Source organism: Rutidosis leptorrhynchoides, chromosome 10 (genome assembly GCF_046630445.1).
Source record: "Rutidosis leptorrhynchoides isolate AG116_Rl617_1_P2 chromosome 10, CSIRO_AGI_Rlap_v1, whole genome shotgun sequence".
NCBI lineage: Eukaryota > Viridiplantae > Streptophyta > Magnoliopsida > Asterales > Asteraceae > Rutidosis > Rutidosis leptorrhynchoides.
In genome coordinates this window covers 47,795,835-47,819,261 of record NC_092342.1, presented here as the reverse complement: position 1 = coordinate 47,819,261, position 23,427 = coordinate 47,795,835, and the positions used below count along the sequence as shown (strand labels likewise).

The 23,427-nt window shown below is 35.3% G+C and overlaps 1 pseudogene; it reads left to right on the top strand.

Moving 5' to 3' along the window:
- Nucleotides 1–5,181: 5,181 nt before the first annotated feature.
- LOC139870249 (uncharacterized) lies at nt 5,182–22,938 on the top strand (annotated as a pseudogene).
- Nucleotides 22,939–23,427: the final 489 nt, after the last annotated feature.

Sequence of the window (23,427 nt, the reverse complement as noted above, 5' to 3'; positions counted from 1 at the left end):
TAGAGAACTGAGAGAACCAACAGCTCGACCTTCAATCTGCGTGCAGCTCGACCTTCAATCTGCGTGCAGCTCGAGTCAATCTGCGTGCAGCTCGAGTCAAGCTGGGTGCAGATGGAGTCAAGCTGGGTGCAGATTGAGTCAATCCGCGTGCAGATTGAGTCAATCCGCGTGCAGATTGAGTCAATCTGCGTGCAGATTGAGCTTGTTTTTGGGTGCATGCACACTCTGTTCTTCGTAAGAAATTGAATCTCTCAAAATCAAACTTATGGCAAAAATTAAAAATGCAGATTTATTAGGTTTCATCTCGTGAATCTATGTGCAAAGTTTCAGATTCTAACACCTAGATCTGAGCTCGAATTTGTGAGTTCATCTACAAAATTCACCTAGTCAATCGAATGTGCAGATTCTTAAATCAATCGAATTAATGTTTGAAATTGATGTTACCTTGTTCCAATTGCAGCGACTAGAAGATTTTGTGAAGGATTCAAGGTCTGAAAACAACTGAATCATAAAAATCAAAGTTGCAGTTCATCTTCATCCATTCGTTCACTGTTCATCATGAAATTGAGGATTTCGATGATGATTTGGAGTATAATCCTTCAAGGAAGTTGATAATCGCAGCCTTAGGATCTTATTTCATCAATTTTAACTTTCAATTTTGTTGATTTTGATGTCTGATAAAATTGATAAAATTGGTATGTGAGGGTTCGCTGGGTTCTCTGCTATGCAGAGTTCTTCCAGGATCCTTTCACTATAAAGAGAGTCTCGATTAGCTAATAAATATTTCAAAACCCCCTTAATTACTATTAGATTAGAAAATTACGTTACAATACCCCTTAATCCAACGGTCCTTAATCATCCACTTAAAATATTAACTAATAAATCAATTTTACATACACTTCATCCCTAAAATACCCTTAATAATAAAAAACACGGAACACCTACATTACCTAATCCCTTCATCTTCTCATCTTTGTGATGATACCAAAACCGATCCTCCTCACCAAACCCTAACTAGATTTCGTTCCCTAAAACCGATCATCAATTCTTCGATGTAAGAACTTCCACACATACATCTGATGAATCCGATTTACTTTGCAATCTTCAATTAACCTAATCCCTTTTTTCTATCTTTTTATTTCTTTTAACCCTTCTTGATTTTCATTAATTTTTATTCCATGGTGTTAAAGGTCTCTGGGCATTCAGTTAATAGTTTAATTCAATCTTTTTTATGTGAATAAGTTGGTATAGCAAAAATTGGTTTGGTTTGCATGCTAACCAAACCTAATTATACAGATAAAGACTTGGAAGATATAAAGTTTGGAGTGGACAACCAGGTTGATTTTTATGCTGTCTCATTTGTGAAGGATGCTGAAGTGGTTCATAAGCTGAAAGATTATCTCATAAGTGAGGATTCTATCTGTTGCTCTGCTCAGATTAATTTGTTTATATCCTATTTTATTTGTTTATAGTTTACCAAGGTTTCACAAATCTCTTATGTAGGCTGCAATGCAGACATCCGCGTGATTGTAAAAATTGAGAGTGCAGACTCAATAGTTAGTCTTCCATCTATACTTGCAGCGTCTGACGGGGTTCGCTTCTATTAACTGCTATCCTTCTTTTTGTTTCACTGTTTTTTATCATTGTCTTTATCTTTATTGTTGTAACTAAGAGGATAATATGTTGGGAAATATTTAATGGTTGTTAGATGATGTTCAATTACTTGTCTGAAAATTCTTCATTAACATGGCTTTTGGGGTAAATTTGAAACTACACTAATTATTGAGCCATTCAAGTGCCACCTCGAAGACAAAAATAAGAAGCTTAGAAACATATGTGATGAATTTATCCCCATATGTATGGTACGAAGCGTTCACCATTTCAGGTGATGTTTTTTTCGACTTATGTTTGTATCGAAATAACATAGAACACTTTTACAGTTACATTATGTTACCCATTTAGACATTACAACCCATTTGGCATATTTGTTGGTAAAACAGCATGAAGTTGTTCAAACAAAAATTACATAAGCAAATTATGTTTAGAGATAGGTACGGTTGTAATACCCGTATTTTAATAAGGATTGTTAGTATTATGATTTATAATAAATAATTTAATCGATATCGATATCAACTAATAGTTGGCGTAAAAATAAAAATAAAATAGAATGACTTTATGATTAACAAATAATACTAAATAAATTGTTAACAATATTATTGAAGTCTGACAATTGAAATTCGGTGTAAAGTAAATACACTCATCATTAAATAATTAATAACTAATTCAATATTGCTCAACTATTATTATCTTATATTATCATGGAATCATGCATTACACCAAACTATTAAATTAATGCAACTGAATAGTTGTGATGTACCGAACACTAGACATACATATGATTTAATAACATAATTGTGGATCCAAATACATAATGTTTTCCACTATTATTATTATTATCTTAATATCCTAGTAGTACATTAAAAATACTCTGCAATATGGGTTGGATTCCTTTTACTTTTTAACAAATTTGATACCGAGACAACTACATATATTACTACCCATCCTATCATATTTCCTATTATAACTTAACACTCAAAGGAAATTAGTGAAGAAGGGCGACTGACCTTAGGGGGTTTCGGGTAACTTATGAATTCGCACGACTTTTCATGAACTAAATCGATTAATGGATTATTGGTTACCTAGCAGCTCAATCTAATTTAAGGTACGAATTCGTGTTCTCAAACTAATTAGATATCGTTTTTAAATTCCTACGACTCTTTCAGTGTTATTCGATCACAAATTTTTAAGTTGTTAATTATAAGTCTATAAACAGAGTTTCATGAATTATAACCCCATAAAATTATATGAATGATAGTTTTCATGTAACTAGGATATAAAATTATAACTTGATAAAATTAAAGCGTACAAATTTTGTGCTACTGTCAATGCTTGTAAATATTAATCTTAAACAAATGACAGCAATGGCGGAACTTAAAAATCAGTTTTAGGAGGGCGAAAGCTAAAACGATATTAAAAATAAGCATTAACATAGTGATATTACATACGAAGATGAAGAATATCATAAGTCGTCGACGATGGTTAAACCTTTACAATTTGAGTAGTTACTCTTCTACTAGAATGTAATTTAATAATAAGCTATATAAACTCAAAGTTTTTATTAAATACAAAAGATAGATAGTTGGATAGCTACTACGTACATACTGAGCATATATAATAAAAGTGATCAAACCGTAACCGACAACGACTCCTAAACCAACGTGAACTTTAACTTTGTAGACTCAAACTTATCTATTAATTTAAATATATGTAAACTGATCTAAATATTTAAATAACTAATTAACTAATAATAACACAAACTAATATTTATAGTCCATGTTTTCAGTTACGATAACGAAAATTTGAAGTCTTAAAAATATGTAAGTTACTAATGATTTAGAAAATTGAAATCTTAGTAATATATGGTGACATAACTATATCATTAATATAAATTCATGAAACTATTTAGATAGAATTAAACACTTAAGAATCAGATGGTAACACTAATTAAATAAAGGATATTACGTACTCCTTATTTGAATGCGTTTTGTACTCATACGTGCGTATTCATTAGATTTGGCTCGGTGATCGCATCCTTTGGTGGTATTTTGTTGTCCTTGGAATTTCGTCATTCATCATAAGGTACGGATATTCTAGGTGGTTTTAGGATCGCATTGGTAAATCTTTCCTCTAAAAATCTTGTCTCGAATTGTGTATAAAAAAATTATTGGTATGACATGCTTATTTGGAAATTCGTTACATTTATTAGTCTATATATTGTGTTATGTTTTCTCATTTGGATGTACTAACAAGGTTTCTAATTATGTTTGTTAATTGAGGAAATTATAATATTTTGGCCTTTGGAAATTGTGTCAAACCCGTGTCTCGAAACAGCCCCGAAAAATGTCGGAAATATTTTGGTAAAGAACACGTGTGAGTGTGGCGAGTGGTACGGTGATTCGTATCGAGTGTCCCTCATTCCATGTGGCTTTACATATCCCGTTAAGTCCCGTTTAAATATTTTAAGTATTTGGTCAAATGTAAAATATATAAGTCATTTCATTAATTTTTTAAAATATATTTTAAAGTCTATTAATCACATTAAAGGATATTTGAAAAATTATAATTAATAAATCGGTTAAACCATTTTCTTAAAATGTGCCTAAGAGTAACCTATTTATGGAGGTCCCATGAGCACGTTATTGTGATACCGGTAACGTGGCATCGACCGTAGCGGTGTATTTGTTATATCTATGGCGTCTCCTTTTTGATTGCCCGGTGGTGGTACGAGCTCATTGTTATTATATATATATAATTGTGATAGGAGGCGTATGGATCGATCCTAGAATTTTGTTTTGACGGTGGACGTTCATCGTAGTGTCATACGAAACGTCACCAATATGATTGATTAGTGGAGTAATTACCCTATGATTTCATTTTGGATACTTTGATATATATTTGTTTGACTCTTAGGGCATTATTTTAGGGAATTTGTACAACACTCTTAGTATGTGACTTTGATATTTTGACATATTCGTTATTAAGGATATATACATATTTGCACCTTGATTTAAAAATAAGTTACTTTGTAAATAAGTTTGTTTTGAAATTTGTCATGTATGTCATACTGTACTTTGTTCTTTGTTATATCTGTTCACTGGGCTTTGGCTCAGTCGTATTCTTTGTTTTCCTTCTTATACGACAGGTAATCAAGGGGGCGTTGGGAACGAGGGAAGAGTGTAGAGTGGAGTGAACTTAGCACCCTGCCTTAGAGATTTCCTTCAAGATTTAGTAGTTTATTTTGGTTTAGTAGTACTTTGAATAAGTTTGTAAACTTTGGTGTTTTAACTATGGTTTGAATTCGAATAAGAATAACGTTCATTTACCTTTTAAGTTACCTTTATTTATAAGTTTTGAAATTCGTAAGATTAGGGGTCTTTACAGAATGGTATCAGAGCTTAGGTTCCCTCTTGTAGAAACTTACGTCCTACGTTATGGCCTGTGAGATTTGGGTAGACTTTGGGTTAGGATTTTCTTTCCACATTAATAATATGTTTCCACTTCTCACATTCGCTTATTTTCTTCTTACTAATCGTAACCGTTATATCCTCATCTCGTTCATAGATGGCACCGAAAAGAAAGGGGATGTCTGAGGAGGAGGTAGAAAACAAGATTAACCAAACAATCACGAATTTGTTACCCAACATTGTAGCTCAAACTATTGACACTATGCGTAAGCAAGGTGGCGAGACTTTTAAGCATGAAGATGTGGATGAGGATGAGTATGTGGAGATGAATGCTGTAACGGGGGATGCTATTCATGTTTGGCTAGGACGGTTTCAAAAACAGCGTCCTTTGTCATTTAGCACTGCTAGTACTCCTGTTGAAGCTGAGAATTGGATCACTCACATTGAGAAGATATATCGAGTGCTTGGTTGTGAAGAGAGATTTTGGGTTCCATTGGCTGTTTATAATTTAGAAGGGATGCTCAGCGTTGGTGGATCGCATTGAGACAAGCAAAAAGAGGTAACGATTTTGAGGATTCGTTAGATTGGGTTGATTTCAAGGAGTTGTTTTTTCGTCAGTACTTTTCTGAGGCGGAGAAAGAGGCTGTGATTCGGGAGTATGCGAATATTAAGCAAGGGAGTGATGAGTCTATTAATGATTTCACAAAGAAGTTTTTGAGGCTTGTGGGTTTGATTGGGGCTGCTGCTGGGTCTTCCGAGGACCAAGCCCGTAAGTACAAATGGGCTGTTCATGGGTGTTACCGCTCTAAAATGATTAATCTGAAATGTTTTGATGTCGCTGAGGCAGCCGATTATGCTCGAAATTTGGAGATGGAGCAAGCCGAGTATTTGACTACTAAAAATGATGATGGTAAAAATAAGAGGGTTAAAAATGTACAACCACTACGATCTGTGCCGCCACCGACTACCAAACAGGGTCAACAATCTGGGAACCAAGGGTATCGTAGTAATAATTGGAATAATAGAGGAAATCGGCTAAGGATTGACAACGGGCCAAATAATAATAACCGTGGTCAATTACAAGTGTATCGTCCCCAAGGGCAACAAAGGGGTAACGGAAATGGTGGTGTTAATGCCAATGCACCTTGTGGGACTTGTGGAAAGAATCATCCGGGAAGAGTTTGTTATCGTAGTGCGAGTTCATGTTTTGCTTATGGAGAGATTGGTCACTTAGCTAAGGATTGCAAGAATCCTAGACCTGGGTTTGTTCCGAGGGTTCCTCCTCCAGCTCCTGGTGGACGCGTCTTTGCCATGACTACTGCTCAGGCTGCTGACGCAACAGGTACATTCCGATTCCTTTTCATTTTAAAAATATTTCCTTTGAGTTATTTGTTCATACATTCTTGATATGATTAGGTACTATTACTGGTCATGTATTTGTACACCATCGTGCCCTCTTCGTTCTGTTTGATTCTGGCTCTACGCACTCGATTGTGTCTGTTAAGAGCTCGAAATATTTGAAAGTGTCTCCAACTTGGTTGTCTACTCCGTTTACAATCTCTACCCCAATGGGTAGTATTGAAATTATAGATCGTGTGTATCAAAACTGCCGTTTGGAATTCAATGACTGCATGTTTCCCGCAAATCTCTTTCCTATGACCATGCATGACTTTGACATTATTCTTGGCATGGATTGGTTATCTCATCATCACGCGACTATCGATTGTTATTCTAAGAGAATTTTGTTTGGAAATCATTCTATACCCGATTGTATCTTTAATGGTGATCTTCCTGAAAAATCTATTAAGGTTATCTCAGCGCTTAAGGCGCAAAAGCTCATTTCACATGGTTGTGTTGGTTATTTAGCTTCGATTCAGAATTTGTCTATCGAGAGTCCTTCACTTGAAAATATTGACGTTGTTCGAGAGTTTCCTGATGTATTTCCTAACGAATTGCAAGGTTTGCCTCCGGTTTGTGAAGTTGAATTTCCTAACGAATTGCAAGGTTTGCCTTCGGTTCATGAAGTTGAATTTTCGATTGATTTGATTCCCGGTTCTCAACCGATATCAAAAGCTCCTTATCGTATGGCATCACTCGAGTTGCAAGAACTCATGGAGCAATTGCAAGAATTGATAGATTGTGGATTTATTCGACCAAGTGTGTCACCTTGGGGTGCACCGGTTTTTTTTGTCAAGAAGAAGGATGGTAGCATGAGACTTTGCATTGATTATCGCGAGTTAAATCGTATTACTATCCGAAACCGTTATCCGCTTCCGCGTATTGATGATTTATTTGATCAACTTCAAGGTTCGAAGTATTTTTCTAAAATTGATCTTAGGTCTGGGTATCATCAGTTACGTGTTAAAGAAGAAGATATCCCCAAGACTGCTTTCCGCACTCGTTATGGGCACTATGAGTTTTTAGTGATGCCGTTTGGATTAACTAATGCTCCTGCGGTATTCATGGATTTAAGAACCGGGTGTTCCATGAGTATTTGGATAAGTTTGTGATCGTATTCATTGACGATATCTTGGTATTCTCTAAGAGTAAAGAAGAGCATGAGAATCATCTACGTGTTGTACTTGAAACCCTCCAAAGTAAGAAATTGTTTGCAAAGTTCTCTAAATGTGAATTCTGGTTGCAACGAGTTGCCTTTCTGGGTCATGTTGTATCGGCTGAGGGTATAATGATGGATCCAGCGAAAATTGAGGCTATTACAAATTGGTCAAGACCTACTTCTGTTGTTGAGGTTCGAAGTTTTCTTGGTTTAGCTGGTTATTATCGAAGATTTGTTGAAGGTTTTTCAACGATTTCTTTGCCGCTTACCAAGTTGTTGAGGAAAGGGGGAAAATTTGTGTGGACCGATGAACGACAAAAAAGTTTCGATGAGTTAAAGAAAAGACTTGTATCCGCTCCTATTCTTGCATTGCCATCAGGAAGTGGGGGTTTTTAAGTCTATAGTGACGCTTCTAAGCATGGTTTGGGTTGTGTTTTGATGCAACATGGTAAGGTAATTGCTTATGCCTCGAGGCAATTGAAACCTTATGAGGTTAATTACCCTACTCATGATTTGGAGTTAGCTGCTGTGATTTTTGCGTTGAAAATATGGAGGCATTATCTTTATGGAGAAACTTGTAATATTTTCACTGATCACAAGAGTCTTAAATACATATTCACGCAAAAAGAGATAAATATGAGACAACGAAGGTGGCTTGAGTTATTGAAGGATTATGATGCCAACATTCAATACCATCCTGGAAAAGCGAATGTGGTAGCTGACGCTTTGAGTAGAAAGACATTTGGTAGTATCTCATGTTTGGTTACTCACATTCAAGAATTTGAAAGACTTGATATGGGATTGAGTAAAAGAGGAGCATCGGGGATGTTGGCAAATCTAAAATTCGAATCTGATTTAATTACTAGAATAAAAGAGGCTCAATTGGATGATGGGGATTTATGGACAGTGTTTCAAAATTTGGAAGAGGGTAGAGTGAAAGAGTTCAGAGAAGATGATGGTGGTGTTATTTGGTGTGGGAATCGATTGTGTGTTCCTAATGATGATGCTATTCGTGAGGCTCTGTTGTCTGAGGCTCATAGCTCACCGTTTTCTGTACATCCTGGTTCGACCAAAATGTATCAGGATTTAAAGCAGCACTTTTGGTGGAGTGGCATGAAGAAAGACGTTGCTAGATATGTTGGGAAGTGCCTCACTTGTCAACAAGTAAAGATTGAGCACCAACGTGCTAGTGGTTTGTTGCAGCCGTTGGACATTCCCGTGTGGAAGTGGGATGATATCTCAATAGATTTCGTCTGTGGTTTACCAAAGACTGTGAAAAGACATGATGCTATTTGGGTGGTGACTGATAGATTAACCAAATCGGCTCATTTCTTGCCTATCCGCATGGATTATTCGGTAAGTAAGCTATCCGAGCTTTTTCAGCAGGAAATTGTGAGATTACACGGGGTTCCTTCATCCATCGTATCCGATCGTGATCCTCGGTTTACATCTAGATTTTGGAAGGGGTTACACAAAGCTTGGGGTACGCGATTGAAGCTTAGTACTGCTTTTCATCCACAAACTGATGGACAGTCTGAGCGTACGATACAGATATTAGAAGATATGCTTCGAGCGTGTGCCTTAGATTGGAAGGGAAATTGGGATGAGTACTTATGTTTTGTGGAATTTGCTTATAATAATAGTTGGCAGGCAAGTATCTGTATGGTACCATTTGAGATGCTTTATGGTCGAAAGTGTAGAGCGTCAGTTTGTTGGAATGAAACGGGAGAGAAATTGATTGAAGGACCTGAGTTGGTTAGAGTGACTAATGAAAAGGTTGCTATAGCTATTAATCGACTGAAGGAGGCCCAATTGAGACAGAAAGTGTATGCCGATAAACACCGACGTCCGTTAGAGTTTGTGGTGGGTGATAAGGTGTTTTTAAAGGTGTCACCTTGGAAGGGTATGAAATGTCCCGTTCTTATTGATTAAAAACGTTCCATATTAATTGATTTCGTTGCGAGGTTTTGACCTCTATATGAGACGTTTTTCAAAGACTGCATTCATTTTAAAACAAACCATAACCTTTATTTCATCAATAAAGGTTTAAAAAGCTTTACGTAGATTATCAAATAATGATAATCTAAAATATCATGTTTACACACGACCATTACATAATGGTTTACAATACAAATATGTTACAACAAAATAAGTTTCTTGAATGCAGTTTTTACACAATATCATACAAGCATGGACTCCAAATCTCGTCCTTATTTAAGTATGCGATAGCGGAAGCTCTTAATAATCACCTGAGAATAAACATGCTTAAAACGTCAACAAAAATGTTGGTGAGTTATAGGTTTAACCTATATATATATCAAATCATAATAATAGACCACAAGATTTCATATTTCAATACACATCTCATACATAGAGATAAAAATCATTCATATGGTGAACACCTAGTAACCGACATTAACAAGATGCATATATAAGAATATCCCCATCATTCCGGGACACCCTTCGGATATGATATAAATTTCGAAGTACTAAAGCATCCGGTACTTTGGATGGGGTTTGTTAGGCCCAATAGATCTATCTTTAGAATTCGCGTCAATTAGGGTGTCTGTTCCCTAATTCTCAGACTTAATAAAAAGGGGCATATTCAATTTCGATAATTCAACCATAGAATGTAGTTTCACGTACTTGTGTCTATTTTGTAAATCATTTATAAAATCTGCATGTATTCTCATCCCAAAAATATTAGATTTTAAAAGTGGGACTATAACTCACTTTCACAGATTTTTACTTCATCGGAAAGTAAGACTTGGCCACTGGTTGATTCACGAACCTATAACAATATATACATATATATCAAAGTATGTTCAAAATATATTTACAACACTTTTAATATATTTTGATGTTTTAGGTTTATTAAGTCAGCTGTCCTCGTTAGTAACCTACAACTAGTTGTCCACAGTTAGATGTACAGAAATAAATCGATAAATATTATCTTGAATCAATCCACGACCCAGTGTATACGTATCTCAGTATTGATCACAACTCAAACTATATATATTTTGGAATCAACCTCAACCCTGTATAGCTAACTCCAACATTCACATATAGAGTGTCTATGGTTGTTCTGAAATATATATAGATGTGTCGACATGATAGGTCGAAACATTGTATACGTGTCTATGGTATCTCAAGATTACATAATATACAATACAAGTTGATTAAGTTATGGTTGGAATAGATTTGTTACCAATTTTCACGTAGCTAAAATGAGAAAAATTATTCAATCTTGTTTTACCCATAACTTCTTCATTTTAAATCCGTTTTGAGTGAATCAAATTGCTATGGTTTCATATTGAACTCTATTTTATGAATCTAAACAGGAAAAGTATAGGTTTATAGTCGGAAAAATAAGTTACAAGTCGTTTTTGTAAAGGTAGTCATTTCAGTCGAAAGAACGACGTCTAGATGACCATTTTAGAAAACATACTTCCACTTTGAGTTTAACCATAATTTTTGGATATAGTTTCATGTTCATAATAAAAATCATTTTCTCAAAATTACAACTTTTAAATCAAAGTTTATCATAGTTTTTAATTAACTAACCCAAAACAGCCCGATGTGTTACTACGACGGCGTAAATCCGGTTTTACGGTGTTTTTCGTGTTTCCAGGTTTTAAATCATTAAGTTAGCATATCATATAGATATAGAACATGTGTTTAGTTGATTTTAAAAGTCAAGTTAGAAGGATTAACTTTTGTTTGCGAACAAGTTTATAATTAACTAAACTATGTTCTAGTGATTACGAGTTTAAACCTTCGAATAAGATAGCTTTATATGTATGAATCGAATGATGTTATGAACATCATTACTACCTTAAGTTCCTTGGATAAACCTACTGGAAAAGAGAAAAATGGATCTAGCTTCAACGGATCCTTGGATGGCTCGAAGTTCTTGAAGCAGAATCATGACACGAAAACAAGTTCAAGTAAGATCATCACTTGAAATAAGATTGTTATAGTTATAGAAATTGAACCAAAGTTTGAATATGATTATTACCTTGTATTAGAATGATAACCTACTGTAAGAAACAAAGATTTCTTGAGGTTGGATGATCACCTTACAAGATTGGAAGTGAGCTAGCAAACTTGAAAGTATTCTTGATTTTATATAACTAGAACTTGTAGAATATATGAAGAACACTTAGAACTTGAAGATAGAACTTGAGAGAGATCAATTAGATGAATAAAATTGAAGAATGAAAGTGTTTGTAGGTGTTTTTGGTCGTTGGTGTATGGATTAGATATAAAGGATATGTAATTTTGTTTTCATGTAAATAAGTCATGAATGATTACTCATATTTTTGTAATTTTATGAGATATTTCATGCTAGTTGCCAAATTATAGTTCCCACATGTGTTAGGTGACTCACATGGGCTGCTAAGAGCTGATCATTGGAGTGTATATACCAATAGTACATACATCTAAAAGCTGTGTATTGTACGAGTACGAATACGGGTGCATACGAGTAGAATTGTTGATGAAACTGAACAAGGATGTAATTGTAAGCATTTTTGTTAAGTAGAAGTATTTTGATAAGTGTATTGAAGTCTTTCAAAAGTGTATAAATACATATTAAAACACTACATGTATATACATTTTAACTGAGTCGTTAAGTCATCGTTAGTCGTTACATGTAAGTGTTGTTTTGAAACCTTTAGGTTAACGATCTTGTTAAATGTTGTTAACCCAATGTTTATAATATCAAATGAGATTTTAAATTATTATATTATCATGATATTATCATGTATGAATATCTCTTAATATGATATATATACATTAAATGTCTTTACAACGATAATCGTTACATATATGTTTCGTTTAAAAATCATTAAGTTAGTAGTCTTGTTTTTACATATGTAGTTCATTGTTAATATACTAAATGATATGTTTACTTATCATAGTATCATGTTAACTATATATATATCCATATATATGTCATCATATAGTTTTTACAAGTTTTAACGTTCGTGAATCACCGGTCAACTTGGGTGGTCAATTGTCTATATGAAACATATTTTAATTAATCAAGTCTTAACAAGTTTGATTGATTAATATGTTGGAAACATTTAATCATGTAAATATCAATCTCAATTAATATATATAAACATGGAAAAGTTCGGGTCACTACAGTACCTACCCGTTAAATAAATTTCGTCCCGAAATTTTAAGCTGTTGAAGGTGTTGACGAATCTTCTGGAAATAGATGCGGGTATTTCTTCTTCATCTGATCTTCACGCTCCCAGGTGAACTCGGGTCCTCTACGAGCATTCCATCGAACCTTAACAATTGGTATCTTGTTTTGCTTAAGTCTTTTAACCTCACGATCCATTATTTCGACGGGTTCTTCGATGAATTGAAGTTTTTCGTTGATTTGGATTTCATCTAACGGAATAGTGAGATCTTCTTTAGCAAAACATTTCTTCAAATTCGAGACGTGGAAAGTGTTATGTACAGCCGCGAGTTGTTGAGGTAACTCAAGTCGGTAAGCTACTGGTCCGACACGATCAATAATCTTGAATGGTCCAATATACATTGGATTTAATTTCCCTCGTTTACCAAATCGAACAACGCCTTTCCAAGGTGCAACTTTAAGCATGACCATCTCTCCAATTTCAAATTCTATATCTTTTCTTTTAATGTCAGCGTAGCTCTTTTGTCGACTTTGGGCGGTTTTCAACCGTTGTTGAATTTGGATGATCTTCTCGGTAGTTTCTTGTATAATCTCTGGACCCGTAATCTTTCTATCCCCCACTTCACTCCAACAAATCGGAGACCTGCACTTTCTATCATAAAGTGCTTCAAACGGCGCCATCTCAATGCTTGAATGGTAGCTGTTGTTGTAGGAAAATTCTGCCAACGGTAGATGTCGATCCCAACTGTTTCCGAAATCAATAACACATGCTCGTAGCATGTCTTCAAGCGTTTGTATCGTCCTTTCACTCTGTCCATCAGTTTGTGGATGATAGGCAGTACTCATGTCTAGACGAGTTCCTAATGCTTGCTGTAATGTCTGCCAGAATCTTGAAATAAATCTACCATCCCTATCAGAGATAATAGAGATTGGTATTCCATGTCTGGAGATGACTTCCTTCAAATACAGTCGTGCTAACTTCTCCATCTTGTCATCTTCTCTTATTGGTAGGAAGTGTGCTGATTTGGTGAGACGATCAACTATTACCCAAATAGTATCAAAACCACTTGCAGTCCTTGGCAATTTAGTGATGAAATCCATGGTAATGTTTTCCCATTTCCATTCCGGGATTTCGGGTTGTTGAAGTTGACCTGATGGTTTCTGATGCTCAGCTTTGACCTTAGAACACGTCAAACATTCTCCTACGTATTTAGCAACATCGGCTTTCATACCCGGCCACCAAAAATGTTTCTTGAGATCCTTGTACATCTTCCCCGTTCTAGGATGTATTGAGTATCTAGTTTTATGAGCTTCTCTAAGTACCATTTCTCTCATATCTCTAAATTTTGGTACCCAAATCCTTTCAGCCCTATACCGGGTTCCGTCTTCCCAAATATTAAGATGCTTCTCCGATCCTTTGGGTATTTCATCCTTTAAATTTCCCTCTTTTAAAACTCCTTGTTGCGCCTCCTTTATTTGAGTAGTAAGGTTATTGTGAATCATTATATTCATAGATTTTACTCGAATGGGTTCTCTGTCCTTCCTTCTCAAAGAGTCGGCTACCACATTTGCCTTCCCCGGGTGGTAACGAATCTCAAAGTCGTAATCATTCAACAATTCAATCCACCTACGCTGCCTCATATTCAGTTGTTTCTGATTAAATATGTGTTGAAGACTTTTGTGGTCGGTATATATAATACTTTTGACCCCATATAAGTAGTGCCTCCAAGTCTTTAATGCAAAAACAACCGCGAATAATTCCAAATCATGCGTCGTATAATTTTGTTCCTGAATCTTCAATTGTCTAGACGCATAAGCAATCACCTTCGTTCGTTGCATTAATACACAACCGAGACCTTGCTTTGATGCATCACAATAAATCACAAAATCATCATTCCCTTCAGGCAATGACAATATAGGTGCCGTAGTTAGCTTTTTCTTCAATAACTGAAACGCTTTCTCTTGTTCATCATTCCATTCAAATTTCTTCCCTTTATGCGTTAATGCAGTCAAGGGTTTTGCTATTCTGGAAAAGTCTTGGATGAACCTTCTGTAGTAACCAGCTAGTCCTAAAAACTGGCGTATGTGTTTCGGAGTTTTCGGGGTTTCCCACTTTTCAACAGTTTCTATCTTTGCCGGATCCACCTTAATACCTTCTTTGTTCACTATGTGACCGAGGAATTGAACTTCTTCCAACCAAAATGCACACTTTGAAAACTTAGCGTACAATTCTTCCTTCCACAATACTTCTAACACCTTTCTCAAATGTTCACCGTGTTCTTGGTCATTCTTTGAGTACATAAGTATGTCATCAATGAAAACAATGACAAACTTGTCAAGGTATGGTCCACACACTCGGTTCATAAGGTCCATGAACACAGCTGATGCATTAGTTAAACCAAACGGCATGACCATAAACTCGTAATGACCGTAACGTGTTCTGAAAGCAGTATTTGGAATATCATCTTCTTTCACCCGCATTTGATGATACCCGGAACGTAAGTCAATCTTTGAATAAACAGACGAGCCTTGTAGTTGATCAAATAAGTCATCGATTCTCGGTAGTGGGTAGCGGTTCTTGATGGTAAGTTTGTTCACCTCTCGGTAGTCGATACACAACCTGAATGTACCATCTTTCTTCTTGACAAACAAAACAGGAGCTCCCCACGGTGATGTGCTTGGTCGAATGAAACCATGCTCTAAAAGTTCTTGTAATTGGCTTTGCAGTTCTTTCATCTCGCTGGGTGCGAGTCTGTAAGGAGCACGAGCTATTGGTGCAGCTCCTGGTACAAGATCTATTTGAAATTCAACGGATCGATGTGGGGGTAATCCCGGTAATTCTTTCGGAAATACATCGGGAAATTCTTTTGCAATGGGAACATCATTGATGCTCTTTTCTTCAGTTTGTACTTTCTCGACGTGTGCTAGAACAGCATAGCAACCTTTTCTTATTAGTTTTTGTGCCTTCAAATTACTAATAAGATGTAGCTTCGTGTTGCCCTTTTCTCCGTACACCATTAAGGGTTTTCCTTTTTCTCGTATAATGCGAATTGCATTTTTGTAACAAACGATCTCTGCTTTCACTTCTTTCAACCAGTCCATACCGATTATCACATCAAAACTCCCTAACTCTACTGGTATCAAATCAATCTTAAATGTTTCGCTAACCAGTTTAATTTCTCGATTCCGACATATATTATCTGCTGAAATTAATTTACCATTTGCTAATTCGAGTAAAAATTTACTATCTAAAGGCGTCAATGGACAACTTAATTTAGCACAAAAATCTCTACTCATATAGCTTCTATCCGCACCCGAATCAAATAAAACGTAAGTAGATTTATTGTCAATAAGAAACGTACCCGTAACAAGCTCAGGGTCTTCCTGTGCCTCTGCCGCATTAATATTGAAAACTCTTCCGTGGCCTTGTCCATTCGTGTTCTCCTGGTTTGGGCAATTTCTAATAATGTGGCCCGGTTTTCCACATTTATAACAAACTACATTGGCATAACTTGCTCCGAAACTACTTGCTCCGCCATTACTCGTTCCGACACCATTTGTTCCTTTCGTTCTATTAACCCCTGGTCCGTAGACCTCACACTTCGCTGCGCTATGACCATTTCTTTTACACTTGTTGCAAAATTTGGTGTAGAACCCTGAGTGATACTTTTCACACCTTTGGCATAGCTGCTTCTGATTGTTGTTGTTGTTGCGGTTATTATTGTTGTTGGGATGATTGTTGTAGTTGTTGTTGTTGTTGTTGTTGTTGTTGTTGTTGGACCATTTGTTGTAGTTGCGATTGATGTTGCGATTGTTGGGATAATTTTTGCGATTATTGTTGTAATTGCTGTTGTTGTTGTATTGGTGATTATCACCGTTTTCCTCCCACTTTCTTTTAACTTGCTTCACATTGGCCTCTTCAGCAGTCTGTTCTTTAATTCTTTCTTCAATCTGGTTCACTAGTTTGTGAGCCATTCTACATGCCTGTTGTATGGAGGCGGGCTCGTGTGAACTTATATCTTCTTGGATTCTTTCCGGTAATCTTTTCACAAATGCGTCGATCTTCTCTTCCTCATCTTCGAATGCTCCCGGACACAATAGGCACAATTCTGTGAATCGTCTTTCGTACGTGGTAATATCAAATCCTTGGGTTCGTAACCCTCTAAGTTCTGTCTTGAGCTTATTGACCTCGGTTCTGGGACGGTACTTCTCTTTCATCAAGTGCTTGAATGCTGACCACGGTAGTGCGTACGCAACGTCTTGTCCCACTTGCTCTAGATAGGTATTCCACCATGTTAACGCAGAACCTATGAAGGTATGCGTAGTGTACTTCACTTTGTCCTCTTCAGTACACTTACTTATGGCAAACACCGATTCGACCTTCTCGGTCCACCGTTTCAATCCGATCGGTCCTTCGGTTCCATCAAATTCCAAAGGTTTGCAGGCAGTGAATTCTTTGTAGGTGCATCCTACACGATTTCCTGTACTGCTAGATCCAAGGTTATTGTTGGTATGTAGCGCAGCCTGTACTGCGGCTATGTTTGAAGCTAGAAAAGTACGGAATTCCTCTTCATTCATATTCACGGTGTGTCGAGTAGTCGGTGCCATTTCCTTCAAAATAGTCAAATGGAACAAGTTAATCATACAGAATATTAAGAGTAGTTAATAGTATTTCGTAGCATAATATGAACTCATTTATAAAAGCTTTTTCTTCAAATTAGTGTTTTATAAGTTTAAATTCGGGTAGTACCTACCCGTTAAGTTCATACTTAGTAGCTAATATACAATTCAACTACTACAATTCTATATGAAAAACTGATTATAATAATATTTCGCGTTCAAACTTTTACACAATATTTTACAAACTTACAATACCGCTTATTTTACATATAGCATGAAATATAGCACACAATAAATTTGATACAAGATGGTTGTGAAGATAATTCTAGCTAGTACACAAGTCGTTCAGCTAAGGCAATAAAGACACGTAATTCATACGTCCAGAAACAAGTCATGCATTCTGGTTTTACTAGGATTACTTCCCATCCTTGGTCTTGTGGAACATAACCGTTATGGTCGTTGATAAGACAGCGTGTTGTAACGTCGTCAAAGGGACGAGGGTTACGTAATGTCCAACAGTCCCGTAACAATCTAAAAACCTCATTTCTTACCCCAATTACCGACTCCGTCACTTGTGGAAACGTTTTGTTTAATAGTTGTAGCCCGATGTTCTTGTTCTCACTTTGGTGAGAAGCGAACATTACTAATCTGTAAGCATAACATGCTTCTTTATGTTGCATGTTAGCCGCTTTTTCTAAATCACGAAGTCCAATATTCGGATATATTGAGTCAAAATAATTTCTTAACCCATTGCGTAAAATAGCATTTGGGTTCCCCGCAATATATGCGTCAAAGTAAACACATCGTAACTTATGGATTTCCCAATGTGATATCCCCCATCTTTCGAACGAAAGCCTTTTATAAACCAAGGCATTCTTGGAACGTTCTTCGAATGTCTTACAAACTGATCTCGCCTTAAATAGTTGTGCCGAAGAATTCTGACCGACTCTAGACAAGATTTCATCAATCATGTCTCCGGGTAGGTCTCTTAAAATATTGGGTTGTCTATCCATTTTGTGTTTTTATACTGTAAAATAGACAAGAGTTAGATTCATAAAAAAAATACTTATTAATACAAGCAATTTTTACATATATCATAAAGCATAAGCACACTATATTACATATATTACACCACACGAATACAACTATCTTATTCCGACTCGCTTGTTTCTTCTTCTTCGGTTTTGGTTTGTTTTGCCAAGTTTCTAGGGATATATGACGTTCCCCTAATACGAGCCGTCGTTTTCCACATTGGTTTAGAAAAACCTGGTGGTTTAGAGGTTCCCGGGTCATTGTTACAACTTAAGGACTTCGGGGGTTGACGATACATATAAAGTTCATCGGGGTTGGAATTAGATTTCTCTATTTTTATGCCCTTTCCCTTATTATTTTCTTTTGCCTTTTTAAATTCAGTTGGGGTAATTTCTATAACATCATCGAAATTCTCGTCAGAATCCGATTCATCGGAGAATTGGTAATCCTCCCAATATTTTGCTTCCTTGGCGGAAACACCATTGACCATAATTAACCTTGGTCGGTTGGTTGAGGATTTTCTTTTACTTAACCGTTTTATTATTTCCCCCACCGGTTCTATTTCTTCATCCGGTTCCGATTCTTCTTCCGGTTCCGATTCTTCTTCCGGTTCCGACTCTTCTTCTGGTTCCTCTTCGAGAACTTGTGAATCAGTCCACGAATCATTCCAATTTACATTTGACTCTTCATTATTATTAGGTGAGTCAATGGGACTTGTTCTAGAGGTAGACATCTATCACATAATATCAAACGCGTTAAGAGATTAATATATCACATAATATTCACATGTTAAAAATATATAGTTTCCAACAAAATTTGTTAAGCAATCATTTTTCAAGTAAACACGGTCGAAGTCCAGACTCATTAATGCATCCTAAAAAACTCGATAAGACACACTAATGCAAAATTCTGGTTCTCTAAGACCAACGCTCGGATACCATCTGAAATGTCCCGTTCTTATTGATTAAAAACGTTCCATATTAAATGATTTCGTTGCGAGGTTTTGACCTCTATATGCGGAGTTTTTCAAAGACTGCATTCATTTTAAAACAAACCATAACCTTTATTTCATCAATAAAGGTTTAAAAAGCTTTACGTAGATTATCAAATAATGATAATCTAAAATATCATGTTTACACACGACCATTACATAATGGTTTACAATACAAATATGTTACAACAAAATAAGTTTCTTGAATGCAGTTTTTACACAATATCATACAAGCATGGACTCCAAATCTCGTCCTTATTTAAGTATGCGATAGCGGAAGCTCTTAATAATCACCTGAGAATAAACATGCTTAAAACGTCAACAAAAATGTTGGTGAGTTATAGGTTTAACCTATATATATCAAATCATAATAATAGACCACAAGATTTCATATTTCAATACACATCCCATACATAGAGATAAAAATCATTCATATGGTGAACACCTGGTAACCAACATTAACAAGATGCATATTTAAGAATATCCCCATCATTCTGGGACACCCTTCGGATATGATATAAATTTCGAAGTACTAAAGCATCCGGTACTTTGGATGGGGTTTGTTAGGCCCAATAGATCTATCTTTAGAATTCGCGTCAATTAGGGTGTCTGTTCCCTAATTCTTAGATTACCAGACTTAATAAAAAGGGGCATATTCGATTTCGATAATTCAACCATAGAATGTAGTTTGACGTACTTGTGTCTATTTTGTAAATCATTTATAAAATCTGCATGTATTCTCATCCCAAAAATATTAGATTTTAAAAGTGGGACTATAACTCACTTTCACAGATTTTTACTTCGTCGGGAAGTAAGACTTGGCCACTGATTGATTCACGAACCTATAACAATATATACATATATATCAAAGTATGTTCAAAATATATTTACAACACTTTTAATATATTTTGATGTTTTAAGTTTATTAAGTCAGCTGTCCTCGTTAGTAACCTACAACTAGTTGTCCACAGTTAGATGTACAGAAATAAATCGATAAATATTATCTTGAATCAATCCACGACCCAGTGTATATGTATCTCAGTATTGATCACAACTCAAACTATATATATTTTGGAATCAACCTCAACCCTGTATAGCTAACTCCAACATTCACATATAGAGTGTCTATGGTTGTTCCGAAATATATATAGATGTGTCGACATGATAGGTCAAAACATTGTATACGTGTCTATGGTATCTCAAGATTACATAATATACAATACAAGTTGATTAAGTTATAGTTGGAATAGATTTGTTACCAATTTTCACGTAGCTAAAATGAGAAAAATTATTCAATCTTGTTTTACCCATAACTTCTTCATTTTAAATCCGTTTTGAGTGAATCAAATTGCTATGGTTTCATATTGAACTCTATTTTATGAATCTAAACAGGAAAAGTTTAGGTTTATAGTCAGAAAAATAAGTTACAAGTCGTTTTTGTCAAGGTAGTCATTTCAGTCGAAAGAACGACGTCTAGATGACCATTTTAGAAAACATACTTCCACTTTGAGTTTAACCATAATTTTTGGATATAGTTTCATGTTCATAATAAAAATCATTTTCTCAGAATAACAACTTTTAAATCAAAGTTTATCATAGTTTTTAATTAACTAACCCAAAACAGCCCGCGGTGTTACTACGACGGCGTAAATCTGGTTTTACGGTGTTTTTCGTGTTTCCAGGTTTTAAATCATTAAGTTAGCATATCATATAGATATAGAACATGTGTTTAGTTGATTTTAAAAGTCAAGTTAGAAGGATTAACTTTTGTTTGCGAACAAGTTTAGAATTAACTAAACTATGTTCTAGTGATTACGAGTTTAAACCTTCGAATAAGATAGCTTTATATGTATGAATCGAATGATGTTATGAACATCATTACTACCTTAAGTTCCTTGGATAAACCTACTGGAAAAGAGAAAAATGGATCTAGCTTCAACGGATCCTTGGATGGCTCGAAGTTCTTGAAGCAGAATCATGACACGAAAACAAGTTCAAGTAAGATCATCACTTGAAATAAGATTGTTATAGTTATAGAAATTGAACCAAAGTTTGAATATGATTATTACCTTGTATTAGAATGATAACCTACTGTAAGAAACAAAGATTTCTTGAGGTTGGATGATCACCTTACAAGATTGGAAGTGAGCTAGCAAACTTGAAAGTATTCTTGATTTTATATAACTAGAACTTGTAGAATATATGAAGAACACTTAGAACTTGAAGATAGAACTTGATAGAGATCAATTAGATGAAGAAAATTGAAGAATGAAAGTGTTTGTAGGTGTTTTTGGTCGTTGGTGTATGGATTAGATATAAAGGATATGTAATTTTGTTTTCATGTAAATAAGTCATGAATGATTACTCATATTTTTGTAATTTTATGAGATATTTCATGCTAGTTGCCAAATGATGGTTCCCACATGTGTTAGGTGACTCACATGAACTGCTAAGAGCTGATCATTGGAGTGTATATACCAATATTACATACATCTAAAAGCTGTGTATTGTACGAGTACGAATACGGGTGCATACGAGTAGAATTGTTGATGAAACTGAACGAGGATGTAATTGTAAGCATTTTTGTTAAGTAGAAGTATTTTGATAAGTGTATTGAAGTCTTTCAAAAGTGTATAAATACATATTAAAACACTACATGTATATACATTTTAACTGAGTCGTTAAGTCATCGTTAGTCGTTACATGTAAGTGTTGTTTTGAAACCTTTAGGTTAACGATCTTGTTAAATGTTGTTAACCCAATGTTTATAATATCAAATGAGATTTTAAATTATTATATTATCATGATATTATCATGTTTGAATATCTCTTAATATGATATATATACATTAAATGTCTTTACAACGATAATCGTTACATATATGTTTCGTTTAAAAATTATTAAGTTAGTAGTCTTGTTTTTACATATGTAGTTCATTGTTAATATACTAAATGATATGTTTACTTATCATAGTATCATGTTAACTATATATATATCCATATATATGTCATCATATAGTTTTTACAAGTTTTAACGTTCGTGAATCACCGGTCAACTTGGGTGGTCAATTGTCTATATGAAACATATTTCAATTAATCAAGTCTTAACAAGTTTGATTGCTTAACATGTTGGAAACATTTAATCATGTAAATATCAATCTCAATTAATATATATAAACATGGAAAAGTTCGGGTCACTACAGGGTATACGACGTTTTGGTTTGAAAGGAAAGCTCAGTCCTCGATATATTGGACCGTTTGAGATATTGGATAGAGTTGGTGAAGTGTCTTATCATTTAGCATTACCGCCACAGTTATCTCATGTTCATAATGTATTTCACGTATCTCAGTTGCGGGGTTACAACTATCATCCATTGCACGTGGTGCAATATCCTTTTTCTGAAATTCGAGCTAATCTTTCTTATGTTGAGGAGCCCGAAGCTATTATAGAACGCGAGGAGAGAGTAACTCGTAAAAGCTCCACCCCTTTCGTTAAAGTTCAATGGAAGAATCATCCTGCTAGCGAGGCCACTTGGGAACTCGAGGAAACTATGCGGGCCTAGCACCCTCATTTGTTTTCTAATTGGTGCGTTTCAATTCTATATGTAACGACCCGTCAAAATCGCTATTGACGCGGCACGTTAATCATTGATTCCACAGTGAGGTTTTGACCTCTATATGATACGTTTTGATAAAATATTGCATTCATTAAAATAAGTGACTTTCTAAACATAGAAAGTTATACAACATGTGGGCGAGTGCTTAGGTATAAGCAAAACCCCGAAATACATAAGTCTTTAATTTACAGGTTGGCATCACAGTCCAATTATTTATTACACAACGCAGTTTTATTTTGAATGCAATAAACTTTGTACAAAGCATGAGAGACTCCATGCAGGCAACAAGCACATCACAGCGGAAGCATTCTAAGGACCTGAGAATAAAACATGCTAAAAAGTCAACACGAATGTTGGTGAGTTATAGGTTTAATTGCTCGAGTCATAAACATATATAAAGATAGACCACAAGATTTCATCAAAAGTTTATCAATA